At 40.6% G+C, this 18,336-nt stretch overlaps 1 protein-coding gene across 1 annotated transcript in view; it reads left to right on the forward strand.

Moving 5' to 3' along the window:
• ATAD2 (ATPase family AAA domain containing 2) overlaps nt 1-18,336 on the forward strand; it is a 1,885,102-nt gene that overhangs the window by 1,169,656 nt on the left and 697,110 nt on the right. The window lies entirely within an intron of this gene.

Here is an 18,336-nt window from a genome sequence, read left to right on the forward strand (position 1 = left end):
TTTATGGAAGTTTCTTTACTGGGGTGGAGTGGGGGTGGGGGTGGGATGTGGATGTTAAGGGTGATTAGCTTATGGTCAGACCTGACCAACGAGGGGATGACCATACGTGTAGAGCATCGATTTCCCATGTTGTTAATGACCAGGTATAGGATATTGGAGCCCCTGGTGGGACTATGGATTAGTTGATCCAGGGTGTTGGAATTTATGGATTCCAAGAACCGTTGGGCAAAGGTGTTGGCACACGAGCAGTTTTCCCAGTTAATGGCAGGGTAGTTGAAATCGCCCAGTATTAGGGTGTTTGATTGTATCTTAATATTTTCCAGTATGTTTAGAAAGGTGTAGTGAGAATCTTGGGGCATGGTGAGGGATCTGTAGCAAGCTACAATTTGGATTGCAGTCTTTACCTAGTGTTAGTTGCACCTGGAGAATTTCAGACGTATTGTTTTGGGCAACTAGCCTGGTGGTGTGAATATCCTTGGTGAATATGGACACTCCTCCACCTTTAGTGTTTTTGTCCTGGTTTGGTGGCTGAAAAGTGTTGCATGGGTGCTCTCTGGAGCCTTGAACCAGGTCTCAGTTACTGCACAAATATCAATGTTCTCCATTTTTAGGAGTGCCTTGAGAGCATGCATTTTCAGGTTTAAACTTCTAGCATTGAGTAGCATTACCTTCAGAATTTGCATGCCTGTACCTGTTACGGTGGTGGTTTTGTCCTTTGAACCTTGCCTAAAAAAGGCACTATAGGGTTGGTAAGAGCCTTTGCCATTATCTGAATCCCAGGGGCGACAGGTGCAGACCATCTCTGGCAAAGCATCATGGTCTGTCGATCATGTCGTCCTAGGCAGACAGATGCTGGATCCCCTTTGAATGACACCAGAAGCTTAGCCAGTTGTTGAAGTCAATCATTTTGTCCTTGTATTGTGGTATCATTCTGGGCGAAGGAAGGATGCTACTCAGGGCTAGGGTCATACCTACCTGGGCCACATGATCCGAGATCTCTTCCATGTCTTTCTTCATGTAGTCCAGGGTGGTATGTCTCAAGACATTCACTCCAACATGACAATGATAGAGTCGTATTTGTACTTGTTGTGGAGTGACTTGAGTGCATGTTTTATGTGGCAGATCCTTGCACCCGACAGGCAGCTGACTGCAATTTTCTCCTTGTTCAGCTTGGTGAGTGGAACTTCTGTGTGCCTGACTATAGAGTCACCTATGACAAAAGTGTTGGGTATGTTGTCTTGTCTTAGGGGCTGTTGCTGGGTGGCACACTGGTGTTGTGAGCTATGTGACACTTTGGTTGCGATTGGTGTTTGTTTGCATTTCAGCTTCGGAGGTCCTTGTTGCCTGGGCAGGTTACAGTTAAGGGCCTCCGCATATGTGGATTTACTGTTGCTATGTGTGGGTGTTGTGGGTTTAGAAGGGCTATGTGGTGTTTGAGGTGTAGTGCGGGTATTAACCTTCTCCTCTTGACTGTCTAGCACAATTTTGGGTGGAGAGAGCTTTGCTTCCAGTTTGGCTATGTAAGTGCATCTCTCACAGGTTGTAGTGTTGGGTGATAGGAGGGGAGGGTTGTCTGTGTACATGAGGCATTTGCTGCATTGCCCCAGTATGCCCAGATTTACCAGGTGGACAGGAGAAATCACCGGAAGCTGCCTTTTGGACATGTCTGGTTTGGTGCTTTTTTTGTTAAGTACAGGAGCTGTTTTCCCTTGCCTTAGCAAGGTACTTTGCAATTACAGGCTGTTTAGTGCCTACGATTAATTTCTCCTTATTAACAAGGAGAGTTGAGTGGGCAGCCGCAGTGGTACAGTGGTTAGCATTGCCACCTCACAGCAAGAGGTTCTCCGGTTCGATTCTCGGCTGGGGTGCCTACTGTGCATGTTCTCCCTGTGGTTGCGTGGGTTTCCTCCGGGTGCTCTGGTTTCTTCCCACATCCCAAAGACATGTAGTAGGTAGATTGGACACTCTAAATTGGCCCTAGGTGTGAGTGTGTGCATGTGTGTGTGCCTTCTGTGGAAGGTTGGGCACAGGGCTGGCAACTCGACACTGTAAAACTCCACTGCCAATCATGAGTGGACAGATAATCCGCTGTGGCGACCCCTAACTGGGTAAAAGCCGAAAGAAGAAGAACAAGGAGAGGTGAGTGCTTGTATCAGTTTAAGGCTTCCTAGTGCTTTCCAGCTGTATTAGAGCAAGTGCTAGTCACAGGAATGCTTAAAGGTAAGATGAAAAAAAAATGGTTTATCCTAAACACTGCAGTGTGCATTAGATAAGTTAGATGTGAAAGTAGGTCACTTAAGTTTTACCTGTCTAAAAAGTTAAGTTTTAGTGGATAGTCATTATTTTTAAAACAGCAAAATAGATTGAAAGAGGATGGTCACTTTTGTATTCTGGTACTATGGAATACAGTAGGATGGCCAATAAATTTAAAATGTTGAAGGGGAGTGATTTCACAAAATGATAATTTTGTGCTTGCTCACACAAGCCAGTGAAAGCAGAGAGGAAATGAGATATATGGTCAAATTAACATAAGAGGCCGGCAACTAGAGAGTGGAATTTAAGAACATGACAGTACGTGGGTGGGTGGGATTTCTGCCTGACTCTCGAGAGAGAGCTGTGGTCTCTCTTGAAGTTTTAATATGCAGTTAAAAGCAGAATACAAGTAAAACACAAGGTAAGGAAAACAAATCACAGTATTCAAAATATAAAAAGGCAATAAAGTAATACAAAATACAACAAATAAAAAGCAAACTAACCTTTCCTTCACAGCAAAATGTAGCAGAGTCTGGTGAGCTTTTCTAGCCCTACCACCACCCTCTCATCCTCTTAAGTTGTGGTACACTCCCACACCCAGAATACTGCAACATAGGAGTAGGACATGGAATAGTTTTGTAAAATCTTACCATAACCATAGATGTCCTTCTCTTTCATGTTGCAGTATTCCTTCCCGCCCACCAGTCCCCCCAGCTCTTATACCTTCCTATTCTACCTACATTTCATTAGGTCTCCAAGTCACACACGTGTAAACAACTGGCACACTTCTTGCTGGGCCTTCTTCTCTGCCTGCTGGCCTTCAGGTTCTGAGGATTGTGCGTGTAGACGTCCCATTTAAGGCCCCATGGTTTATGGCCCTATGTGTGACATCCCACGCACACTACAGCAGCTAAGCTCAAGCCAATGTACGAGTCACCTACATTGGTTCCTTTGCTAGTTTTCTTTAGTAAATTCCAGCTTCTCTCTTGCCTATTCTCTGTAACCCTAATTGCAGTCATCCCTATTAGCAGAACCTGCTTTCTCCATTCTCATGTCGGCTTAGTTTCTGGAATACCTATTGCTACTTTATGAATATAATAATCTGTATGGCTGCTGTTATCCTTTTGGATTTGCATCGAAATCCCACTCTCCATTTCTTGAATTTCCTCATAGTTCATAATCATCCCTTTCTACTTTGAATTGAAGCTTTCTGTTCATGTTGTGTATATGCGCCTTAACTGCATACCTCTAAATTATCCCTTCAAATTGGATAATCCTAAGCACCTTTGTTCTTTTATCCCACTCAACCGTTGGCATTTTCCTCTTCCAAATAAAATCCTTCATATCTGTAATTACTGCCCACAACTTCTCTTGTTGATAAAAATATGCCTGACCTATATATAAAAGTAAAGGGACTAAAACATTTTCACTACTTGAACCTTGGTATCCATATCCTTTTAAAAAGGCCCTTCCAGCTTCTCAGTTTTTAAATTTTGTTTTGTATATTGTCTTCCCACATATCCTAAGTTGTCATGATGTAGTATTTTTCAACCCATACTCCTAAATACTTCATTTTATCATGTCCCCAGAAATGTGCATGTTGCTGAATCAATTCATGTGTGGGTACATAGTTTACAGCTGTAGCCTTTGTTTAATCTTCATTAATTTTATATCCCCAAAAAATTTAAAGTTGTTTGAGTGATCCTTTCTGGTTTTATCAGGTACAAAATATTTGCAGCTAAAGCCAACTTTTCTTGATTACTATACCAATTATAGCCTTGAATTTCTGAGTCTCTTTGTTGTTTTATTTATTCTTTTGCCAATGGGTCTAAATTTAATGCAAATAGGAAAGAGCACACCTTTACATTCTTCCTATGTTCAGACACTACTGATCAGAGAGGAACCTTCACACTTTTCTTGTCTGTGATCCCTCCTGTGTCCTCCTAATTAACCTTATTGTGCCAGGGAGTACAAATGTTTCTATTGTCCAACTTACTTTGTCCAATGCTTTCTTTGCATCAAAACCCACCAGTAACAACAAGATTTTCTTACATTCTGCTTTCCTCTGGATCATCATTGTTCTGTTAATGTTTTTAAATGTTTACCTCCCCTCCACATACTACATTGATCCATATCTGTCAATGTTGGCAACAGCTTTGCCATTCTTTTAGCTGTTGTAGATAAACACTTCTTAATCATGCTTTAAGAATGAAATGGGACTACATTAAGCTGGGTCTGATGAATCTTTACCATTTTTTTGGTATTACAGCCACCACAGCTTTCTTTTAGGATGTTAGTGTTGTCCCCTAGTTTTAAAATGCTGTTAAAACCTTCCAGATCTTTTATCACTTCCCTCCTAGCTTCCAAACGCACACAGGAATACCATCTATTGCTAGAGACTTTCTTACAGATTGATTATATGGCACCATTTTTATCTAATCTCCTCCTATGTTAACTATTAATTATTGAGCATCATCCAACATAAACTGAAGCACTGCTGGTGATTTTCTGCTGGATGAGGAAAGTAAACCTATGTTGTTTGTCTGTGAGTGATAGAGATGCTTTCTGTTTTACCTTCTCCATTTTCTTTTCTCTTTAAAGAAATCTGCTTGTCCTGGTGTTTTTGCTCTGTGTAAGAGATGGACACTTACATTATCTAAGCCTCGCATTTCATGTGTTTTTTTTCCATTGGTTAAAGTTTCTTGAGTGATACTTAAATACACGGTGAATGTCTGAGCCTTTGGTCTTTCTCTGAAAAGATTTCAAACCTGCATAAAATAAAAGCACTGCTGGTGATTCCTGCTGTTTTTTCCACACTCGCCCTCCTGTTTGTTGATCTGCTTTTTAAACCTGGTGATTTGCTGACAACCCCTACTGTAGATTGAGATTAATAAGCTCCTCCCTTTTTACACTGCTGCTAATATCTTGAATTATTTTGCCTTTCTTTGTGTTTATATTGAAAAAGTGAATTTTGCCTCTCATGGTCTGTTCTGATTTACTTGCTCTGAATTCATTTTCTAGCTAGCTGTTTGATATAGTGTATTTTAACACTAGCAAGCACTTGTTTTTACATCAAGATGTCGATGGATTTTCTATCTTGTGCACTGGGAGATCACCTGGTCTGTTTAGGTTGAGGAAACAGATGTCTGCACATAGTTTTTTTGGCTGGAGGGCTTATTTAACCAACTTATCTTGTTTTTTGTGCCTTTATATATTCTGTACAATTGAGTGGCTCTCTCTGCTCCTTTATACAAAGTGAAGTACTTTTATAAGCTGTTTAAAGTACATTGCTGTATCTGTATCTTTGTTTGTGGTACCATTTCACTCCAGACACTCCTTTACTGTGCTTTTACATTAGGAGGACTGGGATTATTCATCTAGTGGCAGTAGGTGTTTATCTGATCTGAGCTGAGAAGGACACAGAAGGGCTCCAAGTATCTTTTTGCACATCTCTTGTATAATGAGACTGTACTCTAGCAGTTACAAAAAACTGTAGTGTCTGCTGCTGCTTTAAGTAGTTAATTGCACTGTATTATATTGCATCTGTTAGTTGTAGGTAGTTTGTGTGGTCTTGTTACACTTGTGCTCCAAACCAGCTATTTAACATTGAAAATGTGTTTTTCTGCACCCTTGTTGCAGAAGTGCACTGATTGAGTTAGTGATTGCTGGTGGAAGGCTCATCGTGTGTTATCCTGATTGGTAGCTAAAAAGTTGATCTGATATTGTCAATTTTCATTTTGTCCTCAGCTAATGGTTTCTGATCCAAATCCTCAGATCTAAGTCGGCTGTTGCTTTAGCTCGTGGCCACCAAAAAACTCTTGAGCGCCACCCATACCCCTAATGCATCAACCCCTAACATACCTCAGATCTTGTTTGCCACTTTCATGATTAGAAGTGGTCATCTTGAGCTCTCAAGCAATATTTCAATTACATTAAAGTGTTTTAATCTTTATCTTTTATAAATGTTTTAATAGTTATTCTCCGTTCTCATTACACTTAGTGTACTTCTTTATTACCATAGTTGGTATTGTTAGATTATATCTTTTCTTCCTTTTACACCTTTTTATGTAATTCTCAATACCATGGTTGGTATCTTTGTCTCCATTTTTCTCAAGATATACAGATATAGATTATATATAAAATAAAAACACTTTCCTTCCTTGTTTAATGTTTTGATATTGTGTGAATGATTTCTGAAAACGGTCCTTTTGGGATTTAAGAAATGCCAAAAGAGGGGCACAAATTGCCCTTTTCCGATGCCCACACGACCAGATCTGAAACTGTCTGATTGCACCAGCTCAGATGTCCATAGAGCCGGATGACTCTTGGAGTCAAAGCGCTCATGTCGAATCGGAGACATTAGAGCTGATTCCGAGGTTTTTGGGGCAGTCTCTTCCCCTCGGAGCCTCAGCATTGGGCAGCTGTAGCAAGATTTCTTATGAGAATTCTTCAATGGACATCAACAGCTTAATAGTCAATTCTTTAAATATGCATGTTAGCCCAAATAAGAATCACTCAGACATGCAAGAAATAGCTATGGTGGTGGTGGATTCAATCATATCAAGTTCTGCAAGGCCACCCTTTTTATTTTCCCTCAGCCCAAGGCTTTAGTGATCATGAATGCTTCCCATATTGGGTGGGGGACACTTCCTGGGGAAGGCAATCCAAGGCACTTGGCCCCCGAAGAGGCCAATGTGCATATCATAATCCTGGAAATGAGAGCGTTGCTCTTAGCGTTGCAGACCTTTCATGACTCTCCCTTTCGAGACAGCTGCAGTGCAGACTGACAACATGTCAGTAGTCTGGTACATAAACAAGGGGGGAACCAGGTCTTACCCCTTGTATTGAAAAGTCATCCAAGTGTGGCAATGGGTGATGTCTTGCAAATGCTTTCTGGTGGCACCACATATTTCGGGGAAGTCCAGCGCAATAGACAAATTGAGCAGTTCCATTCTGCTACCTCACAAGTGGTCTCTCAACATGAGTGACAGAAATGATTTTCCATCACTGGGACTAACCTTGCCGCAATCTTTTTTGCTTCTACCCTAAAGAGCAAGTGCAGCAGCTTCTTTGCCCTGACCCCTCCCACAAGTGAAATCAACAAGGGATGCTTTGTTCCATGATTGGCCCCCAGTTTCCTCTCTGCATACCCACCAACTCCCCTAATTCCAAAACTTCTGCAGAAAGCTACCTGGTTGAAGAGCAAAGTCATCCTCATTGCACCTTACTGGCCTCGACAGATTTTGTTCCCCTTTGTTTGGCTTCATCTCCTTTACCCACCTTGGATTCTGGATCTGTTTCCAGACCACCTGTCTCATCCAACAGACATGATTCATCTGGATATCTCAAGTCTCAAGCTAACAGTGTGGTTTCTCCTATTTTGTTAATAGCCCGAGAACCGATGCTCTCTTCCCTTGTTAGTCATATACCTTTATCGGTTCCCTGTTGTATGATTGAAGACTCATTCTGTTGAATGCGTCTTGATCGAACTTGAAAGTGCGAAGCGGCAAAATACCGAAACGGCATATAAGCAAATTCTTTCCCTGGGAAAGAAATCGCTTGACCACCTTCGTTATTTTGCCGTTTTCATCATTGTAGTGCGTTCTCGGAGTTGGTATATTTAAATAGGGGGCATAGCCCCCCACTTTATGTAATGTTTTAAAGTTTTTTTTTTCTTTTTCTTTTTCTTTTTTGGAACAGCGACCCCCCCCCCCCCCCGGGGATTGTAAGCTTTCACTTATATTGAGTCTGTTAAATCAGCGTTCCCTTTTTTTAAGCGTTCACTGATTTAATATAGACCCACTTTTATCTTCCCATAAGGCTTCTACAGGAAAACATTACAGTAGTAGATGGAAAAGGTTTGCTTTTGGGCACATCAGAAACAAATTAACCCCTTCTCAGCCCCCATACAAATTGTTCTCGAGTTTTTGGCAATGATTTTTAATGAAGGAGCTAGTTCCTCAATTAGTTTAGTTGGCAGCAATTTCCAACTTTCATATTGCGTTTGAAAATTCTTCCTTGGCTTCATCTAAGCTTTTTAAGGCTTTTTAGAGGGACATCTTTCAGCTGAGACCTCCCTATAAAGACCCTACTCTGCCATGGGATTTAAATCTGGTACTGCAGGCCTTAATTCATTCCCCTTTTGAACCAGCAGCAAAATGTGGTCTTAGATTTCTGGTAAACTATTTTTCTAGTGGCCATTACTTCTGCTCGAAGAATTTCAGAACTTGAAGCATTGTTTTCTGAACCTCCCTACTTGATTTTCCATAAGGAATAGAGTATAATTACTTACCCTTCTTTCCTCCTTAATGTGGTGTCAGAATCCAATGTTGGCCATTTCATAAACCTGCCAGTCTTGTTTCCTAAATTTAGGAATAAAGGTGAATATATGTTGCCTTTATTACCCAAATTACCCAAATTTGGGTTTGATATGACAGCAACCTATCCCCCCCAGAGGTCTCTTATATCCCCTCCACCAGCCTAACACCCACTCTATTTCTATCTGTATTGTAACCTGACTGCCTACTTTTTCTCTGGTTCCTCCTGCTTATCCAACTTATAACAAGAGCTCTGCACTACCCTACCTGTATCTTTACCTTAATACCTATCTTTTTCTCCTTTCTACAGTCCTCTGCTCAACTTAGCAAAACTGTCTGCTTTTCTCTAACTTTTATACTGTCCCCCTCCTCTATATATCTACTTCTCCTTACTTCTTCACCTATCTCTGATTGCTTCCACTCCTCTCTCTCCTCTGTGGTTTTTACCCGCTCGGTTCGCCCTGCGGGCTCACTCCGCTCCCTTCCCTGCCCCCAAATTCCACCCACCCCTAGCACCTCTACATTTATTCCCACATAACCACACCCACCATATTCTGTAGCCAATCAGAACTTACTCCTCTCCGCCCACTCCACAGTCATCCCCTCCCATACCCACCCTCTCTACTTGTACACTTACCTATTTTATACAGTCTCTTACCTTTCTCAACATGTCCTACACTCACCTTCCTCTCCTACTACTAACTCTTCTAACTATTCTTTCCTCTACCTACCTAATAACCTACTATGAGCAACCTTTAAATCCTACTGTTAACATTCCACACAGACACACGCTAGCTACCCCCCCATCTACACTCACAACACATCTTAGTCTAACATACTGTAACTCATATCTTAAATCTAAATATCATCGACTCTCACATATCAAATACCTTATTCTTAGACACACAAAACACTTCTACTGCTTCAAGCCCACACAATTAACTCACCTTATTCAAAGTCTATCATTAATTGATGGGGACATCCACCCCAACCCAGGCCCAAAAACCTCCACAATATCCCCTAACTCCCAACAAATGAAAACTAAATTTACACCACATTCTACACCTCCTAAATCTCTCACGATAGCTCATCTTAACATCCGTAGCATTTGCAACAAACTTCCAGCTCTTCATGCCCTTCTAGAAGTCCAACAATTTGACATTCTCTGTCTTACCGAAACCTGGCTCAAACCCTCAATAAAAGATAATGAAATCATCCCCCCTGGCTACAGCATCCTAAGACAAGACCGTCTTAATAAAAAAGGTGGTGGAGTAGCTATTCTCTTTAAATCTGGACTGGATGTAAACAAATCAGCCCAAACCCCTCCATATGACGCCAACGCTGAACTTATTATTTCCAAACTTTCCCTTAACCCACACAAAACTATTAACATTATCTGCACCTATCTTCCCCCAGGCAACAACCCCCCCCCCCCATATTAGAAGACCTACTTAACTGGTTTTCAACTAATCTTCTTCAAGAAACTATATTGCTAGGTGACTTCAATATTGATTGGAATGTATGTACCCAAACTAATCCATCCACACTTATCAACCTGCATGGATTCCACCAAACCATTAACTCCACAACTAGAATAAATAAGAACAATAACAAAGATACCATACTTGACTGGATCCTGACAAACAGTCCCCAACAAAAGTATTCAACAGGTACCCTCCCAGATGACCTTAGTGACCACTCTCTCACATACATCATTAGGCACAAAACTCACCTAAAAACACCTCCCCTAATTCGCTTATCTCGCAGCAAAAAACATTTTGACCCTCATCAGTTTCAAAATGAACTTAGCCTTGTTAACTGGTCTCCTCTAAAAACACTCCCAATAGAAGACGCTGTTTACCACTTTAATAAAACCTTTCTTACTATTTTAGATCAACATGCCCCCATGCGATCCATTCGCATGAAATATAATACAGCCCAATGGCTTACAACCAACACAAAACAACTAATCCTTAATAGGAATAAGGCCTGGACTCAGTGGCGAACCTCCAAAGACCCCATTGATCACCTTAGCTACAAACAAAAAAGGAACATGACAAAGTTAGCTATCATAAAAGATAAAAAGAACTTTTACACCCAGCTACAGCAATCCTCCCACCACCAGCCACATAAATTTTGGAGATCTATTAACACACTTCTTTCCCCCGGAAAAGTTGAAACTCCCAATCCACTCGGCTCCTGCCCTGACTCTCCCTTACAAACAGCTAATGCTTTTAATAACTTCTTTACATCTACAATACTTAAACTGGCCAACCAACAAAGCCCTGACCCCTCTTTATTAGGTAGCCCAAGTTTCACTCCTCCTTATGCAACTTAAACCCATACCTACCTCCTATATTCTTAAATTACTTCAAAAACTTAAAGCTTCTACCCCCTCAGCCGACAAACTGCCAGCAGAATATCTCCGGCTAGGTGCCAAAGCTATTGCCTATCCTATCTCTATACTAATAAACAGAACCATAAAAGAAAGTACCATACTTTCACTCTGGAAAATCTCACACATCATCCCCATCTTCAAAGGGGGTGATTCATTCGAGTACTCTAACTACCGCCCTATAGCACTGCTATCTCCTATTGCAAAAATAATGGAGAAATGCATCCACAAACAGTTACTAAATCACCTCCTATCTAATAATCTCCTCGCTAACTGCCAACATGGCTTTCGTCCTTACCATAGCACCACCACAGCCTTATTATCCTTTATTGACTCCATTAATATTAACCGGAATAGCAATCTTCTTTCATCAGCATTCTTTGTAGACCTGTCCAAAACCTTTGATATGGTGAATCACCAACTCCTCCTATATCGCTTAAAATCGCTCTCTCGATAATCTTGCCTTAAGCTGGTTCACTTCCTATCTTCAAAACCGGAAACAAGCTGTTTTATGGAACAACAATCTTTCTGAACTTCTCCCCACCACTTTAGGTGTCCCTCAGGGCTCCATCTTAGGTCCTCTTTTATTTTCCATCTTTATTAATGACTTGCATCTTGCCACCCCCCTAACTACTTGTATTCAGTATGCTGATGACACCACCATCATTTGCTCTGCCACTAACCAAGCTGACCTTCACTTCCTTACCCCGAAGACATTCACTACTATTGAGCAATGGTTCTCCAACCACTGTCTTCTCTTAAACCCTAAGAAAACTAAACTTCTCCTCTTCTTACCCACACACCTGTCTCCCCCTATTAATTTCACAATTACTTCTAACAATGGCACCCTTGTCTCTCCTGACCAAACAACCAAACTATTGGGTATTACTATTGACAACCTACTAAAATTTGATTTTCACATCAACTCCATCATAAAAGCAACTAATAGAAAGTTAGGTTCTCTCTACAGAATCAGAACTTTCCCAACACCTGAAGCAAGAACTACCATAGCAAGAACACATCTTATCTCTACTTTACTATATGCTTCCCCCATTTATACTAATCTATCTAAGCATAACATTAATAAGCTTACAACAGCCTACAACAACTTTGCCAGATTTGCCACTGCCTCACCATATAAAACACATCACTGTCTGAACCTCTCTAACCTAGGATGGCTGGAATTACCCCACCTAATTCAGTACTATCAGTTTACAATTGCCCACAAAGCCCTTTACCACCCTGAAAATATACCCATGCTCTCCACCCTTATAAAACCCTACAACAACTTAAAAGCCCTACGCTCTTCTAATAAAATACTGATTCAAACCTCTCTTTCAAAGAATACAGCAGGTAACTCCATATTTTCCAACTCGGTCGGTAAAATCTGGAATAAACTTCCTCCAGACCTTATAGCCCAGACTTCCATTACACTATTTAAGACCAAACTGAAACTCTTTCTTACTAAACACTGGCTTTGCTCTTGCATCAATCCTAGTTGATCTAGCTCCTCTTCGACCTCCTATTCTCCTCCTATATCCCTTAGACTTTCTCCCAAATCTATTTCTTCAATTTATTTCTTCCTTTCAACTTGAGATATGACTATCTCAACTATATTCCATACTTCTCTAGTAACACTTTTGTTAACTTTTTTAAACAACTTAATTCTTCTCACCTTTTTTTCTCATATCTGTACTTAAATAACTTCCTTGTCTCTCTATCCCCCTTTTTTTTTGTATCTTCCTGAAATTGTTGTTTTTTGCCTTGCTTATTTGTGATTTTTGATCCATTGTGTATTTTGTATTTTACTGTTTTGTTACCATGTAGTAGAAGTAGATAGCGGAGCTTTTCTCCTCGGGCCTCCACTGAAAATGGACATGTATCCAGTTGGACTAGCCCGGTTAACAAATGTAAAATAAATAAAAATAAATAACTTATTGGATGTTCACAGACAATTACATTTTTACTTAATAGAACAAAGAAAATAAGGAAGATCAGTTGTGTCCTTTGCAGATTCTAAATTTTGGGAAAATCTGTAGCTAAGCTAACTTTAGCCAAATGGCTGATGGATTGTATAACATTCATTTACAACAAATTGGGTCTTTCCTTACCAAGCCTTTGAGCCCATTCAACTAGGTCCATGGCAACTTCTTCATTGTTTCTGTCTAGGGCTTCCATAGACAACATATGTGAGGCTGCAACTTGTGCCTGTCCTCGTACCTTTATTACTCATTACAAACTGAATCTGGTCTCGAGAACTAGCAGCCTTTGGCTCAACTGTGTTCAAGAACATTGTTCCTTGGAGTCCACCCAGGCTTTTAGTTAGCTGAGGACACTGTCCCATCAGTTGAGGATAGAATGAAAATTGACAACATCAGATAAAGAAGTTATGTACTCACATAATGTTCCATCTGCATTGTTCATTTTAATTCTTCAGTTCCCCACCCAGCAACCCCCAACCTTTTTCATAATTGATTTTTGGAAAACAAGTGTTTATAAGGACACCACTGTCCTTCATGCTGAGTTCCAGATATGACGATTTCTGTTAGGAATTGTATAGTATTGCTTCCTATTTTATCAAACAGCAAACAGGATCTGAGGTATGTTAGGTGTTGGTGCATTATGAGTAAGGGTGGAGCTAGAGTGTTTTGGTAGCCATGAGCTAATGTAACAGCAGAGTTAGATCCGAGGATCACATCTGAACCCATCAGTTCAGGAAGAATAAAAACAGATAACACATGGGAACATTATGAGTTTTCTCTTTGCTTGTATTTGAGCCTCGTGTTTTTATGGACTTTGGCATAGATGCTCAGAGCTGCTCATCATTTGCTGCTGATTTCACCTAGCAGTCCACTACTGAAAACACAAAAAGAAGTATTCTTTTGCGCTTCTCTTACATACTGTGCCACTTCTTTAGCAGTTTCTTAAGCTATTTGCTATTTTTGCACTTTATGGCAATAAAAATAGAAAATGTACTGTCTACTGCTGCTTTTTTAATAGTTAATTGCACTGTCTTGCATTGCATCTGTTAGTTGTAGGGCTGTTGTATGTAGTTTGTGTGGCCTTGTTACACTTGGGCTGCAAACCAGCTCTTCTATATTAAGGTGTTTTTCTGTACCTTGTGGCGGAATTGTGCTAATCTCACCTGTCCGAGTTGTGGATTGCTGGTGGAAGGCTTATTGTGTGCTTTTATGATTGGTAGCTTAAAACTTTTCTCTTTGTATTTAAGCTTCACATTTGTGTGGTGCTGCTTTTCATGCAGTGGTGGTTAGCAGTTCCCTGTGTAGAGGTAAAAGCAGAGAAGCTCAGTTTTTTCCCCTAAACCACTGTTAGTGAAACCCCTTCCAAGCTTTTCTGCTGCTGTAGGAGCAACTCAGTTGCACATTGAGCAGCATTGCCTTATTGATCAATCTTAGCCTACACAAAGTATACGTCCATGTTATAGTATCGGTGCTACCAGCACAGAATTGTCAAATTAATCTATTTGCTTCCTTAATAAAATATATAGTAAGACCCTGCTATCTGGATGGGCAATTTCCCATCATCTCTGTGGCTAGCCTGATGGGCATGGTTATCCTGAGGCAGTATAGCAATTGTCTCTTGTATACTAACAAGCACTTACTCATGAAACAAGTACTTTGAGAGATGTAGTTACACTATGACATTGGAGTCAAGACTCTTGCATAAGGACAAATGGAATGGCAAACAGTTGTCAGCACACACATTTCCCACACTGAAGACATGACGCACAAACCCACGTATGTGGAACTACTCACTAGTAGCTTACCAAAAGATCAGAGCCTTCTCAAATGGAAACTACTTACACAATGCAAAAAACAACCATAGCACATAACACACCAGTGTCCCAACAAATAAGCCCATAAGGCGTAACACCACAAAACCTAATGTATTGGTCATAGCTGACTCCATTGTGAGACGCACTGATGTTCCCCTTACCAGGATGGATAAGGAGCAGGTTACGGTTAGCTGCCTGTCGAGTGCTGGGATCTGTGAAGTCACTCATCCACAAGTACCGGTATGACTCCGTCATAGTCCATGTGTGGGGAATGACTTGAGATGTACCTCCCAGAACTATATGAAGGTAGACATGACTGAGCTCTCAGATTGTGTCACAGACAGGTATAAGCCTAGCCTTAAGCAACATTCTACCTTTTCCAAGGATGATGCCACAGTACATATAAAAAATGATTGACTTTAACAATTGATTTAGTTTCTGATATCAGTCCAAGGGGATCCAGTATCTGTCAACCTGGGAAGACATGGTTGACAGGCTAGGCTGCTTTGCCAGAGATGGTCTGCACCTGTCTCCTCTAGGCTTTTGGATATTGGTAAAGGCATTAGCCATCCATATTGTCCCTTTTTTAGACCAACCTCCCAACATAACAAAATTCTCTCTAGATAAACTCAATGTACTGTTACTTGATTCTCTGAGTCTAAACAAGAAACTGCACTCCCTGGAAGCACTCCTCATTTTGGATGATGCTGATGTCTCTGAAATCAGAGACTTGGTTCAAAGGAGCAGTCCATGTCCACTCTGATTCAAACTACTCAGACATGCAAGAGAGGTCTTAGATGGTGGATTCAATCAGATCAGGTTCTACAAGGCCGTTCGTTCATTCCCCCTCAGCCCAAGGCCAGCGTGACCACGGACACTTCCCAGCTGGGGTGGGGGGCATATTCTGGGGAACACCGTCCAAGGCACTTGGTCCCTCAACTTGCATAAATATCCTAAAGATGAGAGCAGTGCTTTTAGCATTGTAGGCCTTCCAAGATGCTCTCCCTTCGGGGTCGATTGCAGTTCAAATGAACAATATGTCATGGTTTGGTATATCAGCAAACTAGTTGGGACCAGATCATACCCATTGTGTCAAAGCAGTCAGAGTATGGCAGTGGACAATCTCATCCAACCGCTTTTTCATAACACATTCTGGGTAAGTCAAGTGTGATAGCAGACAAACTAAGCAGGTGCATTCTTCTACCTCACAAGTGATCTCTTAAGAACGTAACTGAAATGATTTTTCATCGATGGGGCCAGCTATTCAGCAATCTTTTGCTTCTCCCCTAAACAATAATTGCAGCAGCTGCATTGCTCTAATCTCCCCACAGAGGGATGCTCTACTTCACAACTGGCCTGGTCTACTTTATGCCTACTCACCAATCACATTAATTCCAGAATTTCTACAGAAAGCCGTCCGGTTGAAGAGCAAAGTCATCCTTATTGCGCCATACTGGACTCAACAGATTTTGTTTCCCTTCCTTAGGCCTCACTCACTTCACCATCATTGAGTCCTGGATCCAATTGCAGACCTCCTGTCTCACCTGATAGGCTTAATCTATCCCGACATCTCAGATCTCTGGCTGACTGCTTTCTCCAGTTCCATTAGCAGCCAGACCACCAGTGCTCTCATCCCCTGTCTGGCATGTTCTTTTATCTTCCCTTAAACTTTCAACAAGAAAACTTTATACAAGTAAATAGAAAAGATTTGTTTACTGGGCACAATAAAATCGTTGAGCCTTTTATCAACTCCGATAGATAGTATAGTGGAGTTTTTAGCCTTAATTTTTAAAGGGGACAGTTCCTCGATCAGTAAAGTTCAGTTAGCAACAATATTCAAAATTTCACAGTGGATTCAATTGTTCTTCAGTAGTCTTTTACAAATTGTGTAGAGCTTTCTTGTGAGGCACTGTACTTTTGAGATCTCTGTTTTTAAGGACCCTGCTTCCCCATGGGATCTCAATCTGGTACTGTAAGCTTTAATACATTCCTACTTTGAACCAGCAACTAAATGTGATCTTGAGTATCTTACTTGCAAAACTGTTTTTCTAGTAGCCATTATCTCTGCTAGACTAATTTTGGAGAATTGAGCCTCATCTTCAAAACCTCCATGCTTGATGTTTTACAAGGATAGAGTGTTACTATGAACTAATGCTTCCTTCCTTCCCAAGGTGGTGTCAGAATTTAATGTCAATCAATCCATTAATTTGCCAGTATTCTTCCCTATTTTGCAAACAAGGGTGAATACATGTTACATTTATTGGATGTTCACAGGCAATTAAGTTTTTAATCGCATAGAACGAAAGACATAAAAAAAAGTTTGGTTTCCTTTGCAGAATTAAAATTGGGCAAACCAGTTGCAAAACTAACTTTAGCCAAGATGGCTAACTGTATTTCATTTGTCTGTAGCCAATTGGGTATTACCTTACCGCAGCCAGTACAAGCTCATTCAACTAGGTCCATGGCAACGTCTTCAGTTTTTCTTTCCAGACTGTCCATGGATGACATGTGTAGCAGCAACTTGAGCTATTCCTCATACTTTTATTACTCATTTACAAATTGGGTCTGGTCTCCAGGAGTAGAATATCATTTGGTTCAACTGTGCTCAAGAATATCCTTCCTTAGATTCCACTCGGGATTATAGGTAGCTGGGCACTCTGTCCCATCAGTTGAAGATAGAATGAAAATTGACTTTTTTGACGCAACATTGAAGTTGTGCATCTACCACAACATCCATTTGTGTTGTCCATTTTCATTCTTCAGCTCACCAATACCCATTTTTGTTCACAAAATCCTGGAAGAATGGGCTGTTGGAGGGACATCATTGTCCTTGATATTGAGCTCCAGATATAGTTTTCTTACTGTATTGAGCACATGTAGTTTTACATCTATATTTATGCATGTTAAACATTTCTTTTCTGGTAAAACTGAAGCTCGAGAGTTTGGTTACCTCAAGCTTTAGTAATGGCGGAGTCAGATCAGAATCCATCCGTTGAAGAATGAAAATGGACAACACAGATGCAACATTATGGTAGGTACATAACTTCTTTTTCTATATGTAACTGCATGCTAAGTGGTTTCACTGTATGTAATTGTATACAAGCTTAACCTCTTACCTGTGTATGTATATTATATAACTGCTCCATTGTATGTTTTTCTATGCTGTCTTTTGGGCCTGGGTTGTTGTTGAAAAGGGTCTGCAGACTAGTATATACCTACCCAATTAAACAGAAAATAAATATCAATGTGTACTTTGTAACACTGGTCTGCACCATTGCTGAGATTTTTCTGTTTTTTCATTGTTTACTTTTGCAAATGATGAATGTAATTTCCTCAGTTCGCTGATCCAGATAGTTATTTTGTTTTCATTAATTTTGGTAACGTGTTTTACAGAAATTCATTACCTGTCATTTTTATTGCCTGTAGTCCTCTTTAAAAAATGCTTGTCTAGCCTGGCCCTTGCATTTCTGAATGAATTTATAGGGCTTTGCATGTTATGTTGTAAGTGTAAGCTGTAAATCTCATAGCTTTTACGTCTCTTCTTTTGTCATCCAAGATAGCAATATGCATCTACC

The sequence above is a fragment of the Protopterus annectens genome, chromosome 3.part1 (assembly GCF_019279795.1).
Source record: "Protopterus annectens isolate FY-2018-M chromosome 3.part1, PAN1.0, whole genome shotgun sequence".
Lineage (NCBI taxonomy): Eukaryota > Metazoa > Chordata > Ceratodontiformes > Protopteridae > Protopterus > Protopterus annectens.